Genomic DNA, 4400 nt, shown 5'->3' on the forward strand with positions numbered 1-4400 from the left:
GCGTCGGCGCCGGTTGCTCCGTCTCCTCCACCGGAGCCGGTGGTCCTCTCCATCGGTTCGAACATCGGAGGGATCCAATACCCGCCGGCATCATCCTTTGCAGGCCCCTCTTATGAGGGTATTTTACCCCCGTATGAGGGTTTTCTCCTCTGCGTCTGGCGCAAGGGGAGGGGAGCTCCAGGACGCCGGTGTCATCTTCGAGCCGGCGCTGGACGAGGTCCACGGCCGCAACCCTCGGAATGGTCGGGTCCTCTTCATCAGTGGCGTCAGCACCCCTCTTCCCGCCGAAGTTTTCACCACGGTCGGCGTACGCTACACCAGCAACCCCCACAGTAAGCTCTCAAATCCCCCTGTGCTTTTTAGTTAGGGTTCTTAGGGTAGTTCATAGTGTGTTGGATTAGATTGTGACCCGTACATTTGACCCGATTCGATCTGATTCGATTGGATTCTACTAGATTCGACCGGGTTTGATGAGAATCCACTGTTTTGGGTATGAACAAGATTGCATGCTTACTTTGTTCATCCCACATGCCTAGATTGTTCATAATGTAGTGGTGGCTTTCATTTGTTCTTACTGCCATATTGTTAGTTTGTAGTGCAACATTGTTTGTTCTTGGTGCTACTACTAGTATATATGTTACTGTTGTTAGTTATTACTGATGTTTGTTCATGCTACTCTTCTTGCTATTGTTGTTGATGCTACTCTTGTTGTTGTTGTTGTTGTTGTTGTTGTTATGTTGATCTTGTTGCCAGGGTACGTGAGTGCATGTGGAATGCAAGTAGGACATGCTTGAATGCCAAAAATAGTAGGTGGAAGTAGGACATTTGAGCGGTGGCTTCATCTAATCAGTGTTAGCACTGATCATGTGACCACTGATACCTGTAACCACTGATCAGAGTAGTACTGATCACGGCCAGGATCAGTACTAACAACCTCTTAATACAAAGTAGGTGCCCACACAGACCACTCGCGGGTATGTTGCTCACTAAAGCATCTGAAGCGCTTTCGGGAGAATGTACGATGAAGAGTGCCCATACTTATTCCCGCATGGTGGTTAGAGTGATAAAGGCCAAAGGCCTACTCAGATCACATATACAAAACCATTAGTGTCTTGGTAGCTCGCAGAGACGATCAGTGCTCCTCCCGCCCCGTCTCGAGGACTTGCGGCAAGGGTCAGACCCATCCCTCTCCTATACGTTCTGCCTGCCCGACTGCGCCTCGTAGTTATCTCACGGGTACCTTCTCGGTCAACCCAACTCCACATCACTCGCGGGTACCCCTCTGGGCCGACCCGTCTTTCCGGTGAATCTGGGGAAAAGTCCAAGTAACTATGTGTCCATAACATCAAGGTGGAATCTGAGGAATCACCCTCGATGGATTCCAATTGATGTAACCATCAAGGTGATCAGGGAGGAATCACCCTCGAAGGTTCACACTTGAGGAGTTGCACGACAGATTCGTTATCGGGAGTGGTGAAGGAGGAATCACCCTCCGTAATCCACATCCGACTAGCTACACTACAGAGTTAACATCAGGAATGCTTTACGTGGTATCACCCTCGACACTCGATAGTAACTCTGTGGAGAAGTGCATCTAAGGGGGTTTGATGTGATGTGTCGGGATCATGACGTCGACGAGGTTGATCGAGTCATCAATGATGAAGCGAGGGCAACAAGGACAATGGGTGGGGGTCACTGATGGTTCACCATCCAACCTATACTAAGAATTTAGGATAAGAAGGTAGGTATCAACAGTAGGATACAAAATGAGGCTATGCATCAGAATAGGAGCAATCAAATACAACAACAAATTCTAATGACGGCATGATGGATAAATAATTGGACGATATCATAATGATCAAGGGGAGGGGGTGCTTGCCTGAAAGCTCCGCAGCAAGTGGCTGGGTGTCAGAGGCGTAGTCGTACAGGAAGGTAGCGTCAGTCTCGGGGTCTATCTAGAGTAGAGGGGAAGAAACAATAAATATAAAAAAAGTTGTAGCAAGATGGATAAGACAACAATATGCAATGCTAGGGGTGACCTAACGCAGTACTACGCATTATAGACAAAGCAGGAAAATATCTGCGGATATTTCCCGGGTGTGAGGCAATTATCGGAGTAATGAATCGGAGGGTAATGTTCCATGTTCATCATGCTAGAGGCATGTGATAGATGAATGGATTGCATATTCGGATTCGTTGAATTTTTCTGAGCAACTTTCATATATAAATTATTTTCATATGTCTTATAGATTGATTTATAAGAATTTTCAAAGTTTAAATATTTTATGAAGTTTAAAGATTTATTTTAATTTGAAAATATTTAATGTGTCACCATGACATCAGCAGTCTACCGCCTAGTTTGACTGGTCAAACAAACTACTCGGTCCCACGTGTCATTGACAGTGTGGATAAGAGTGTTTTATTAAATTAAAACAACTAATTAAACTAACGCCCCCCTATTGGGGAACGTCGTAAGGGAAACAAAAAATTTCCTACGCGCACGAAGACCTATCATGGTGATGTCCATCTACGAGGGGGATTTCCGATCTACGTACCCTTGTAGATTGCACAGCAGGAAGCGTTAATAAACGTGGTTGATGTAGTGGAACGTCCTCACGTCCCTCGATCCGCTCCGTGAACCGTCCCATGAACCGTCCCGCGATCCGTCCCACGATCCACTCCGATCTAGTGTCGAACGGACGACACCTCCGCGTTCAGCACACGTATAGCTCGACGGTAATCTCGGCCTTCATGATCCAGCAAGAGAGACGGAGAGGTAGATGACTTCTCCGGCAGTGTGACGGCGTTCCGAAGGTTGGTGGTGATCTATCTCAGCAGGGCTCCACCCGAGCTCCGCAAAAATACGATCTAGAGGAAAAACCGTTGAGGTATGTGGTCGGGCTGCTGTGGCAAAGTTGCATCAAATCAGCCCTAATACCTCAGTATATATAGGAGGGAGGGGGAGGGCCTTGCCTTGAGGCTCAAGGGAGCCCCAAGGGGTCGGCCGAAGGGGGGGAGGAGGATTCCTCCTCCAATCCTAGTCCAACTAGGATTGGAAGGTGGAGTCCTTCCCTTCCTTCCCACTTCCCCTTTTTTTCTCTTTGATTTTTTCTTCTCCTGCGCATAGGGCCTCTTGGGCTGTTCCACCAGCCCACTAAGGGCTGGTGCAGCACCCCTAAGGCCTATGGGCTTCCCCCGGGTGGGCTAGGCCCCCCCCCGGTGAACACCCGGAACCCATTTGTCACTCCCGGTACATTCCCGGTAATGTCCGAAAACTTTCCGGTAATCAAATGATGTCATCCTATATATCAATCTTCGTTCTCGGACCATTCTGGAAACCCTCGTGACGTCCGTGATCTCATTCGAGACTCCGAACAACATTCGGTAACCAACCATATAACTCAAATACGCATAAAACATCGCCGAACCTTAAGTGTGCAGACCCTACGGGTTCGAGAACTATGTAGACATGACCCGAGTGACTCCTCGTTCAATATCCAATAGCGGAACCTGGATGCCCATATTGGATCCTACATATTCTCCGAAGATCTTATCGGTTAAACCTTGATGACCCACAAGTATAGGGGATCAATCGTAGTCCTTTTGATAAGTAAGAGTGTCGAACCCAACGAGGAGCAGAAGGCTCTGATAAACGGATTTCAGCAAGGTAATAACTGCAAGCACTGAAAGTAGCGGTAACAAGTGATTGTGTAGCGAGGTGAAACGTAGCGAGCAAAAAGTAACAAGTAACAAGTAGTAGCAACGGTGCAGCAAGTGGCCCAATCCCTTTTGCAGCAAGGGACAAGCCTGAACAAAGTCTTATAAGAGGAATAACGCTCCCGAGGACACACGGGAATTTCTGTCATGCTAGTTTCATCATGTTCATATGATTCGCGTTCGTTACTTTGATAGTTTGATATGTGGGTGGACCGGTGCTTGGGTACTTCCCTTACTTGGACAAGCATCCAACTTATGATTAAACTCTCTCGCAAGCATCCGCAACTACAAAAGAAGAATTAAGACAAATTCTAACCATAGCATTAAACTAGTGGATCCAAATCAGCCCCTCACGAAGCAACACATAGACTGGGGTTTAAGCTTCTGTCACTCCAACAACCCATCATCTACTTACTACTTCCCAATGCCTTCCTCTAGGCCCAAATATGGTGAAGTGTTATGTAGTCGACATTCACATAACACCACTAGAGGAAAAGACAACATACAACATATCAAAATACCGAACAAATATCAATTTCACATGACTATTATTAACATGACTTATCCCATGTCCTCAGGAACAAATGTAACTACTCACAAAACATAATCATAATCATAATCAGAGGTGTAATGAATAGCATCAAGGATCTGAACATAAACTCTTCCACCAAGTAATCCAACTA

Source organism: Hordeum vulgare, chromosome 5H (genome assembly GCF_904849725.1).
Source record: "Hordeum vulgare subsp. vulgare chromosome 5H, MorexV3_pseudomolecules_assembly, whole genome shotgun sequence".
NCBI classification, from domain to species: domain Eukaryota; kingdom Viridiplantae; phylum Streptophyta; class Magnoliopsida; order Poales; family Poaceae; genus Hordeum; species Hordeum vulgare.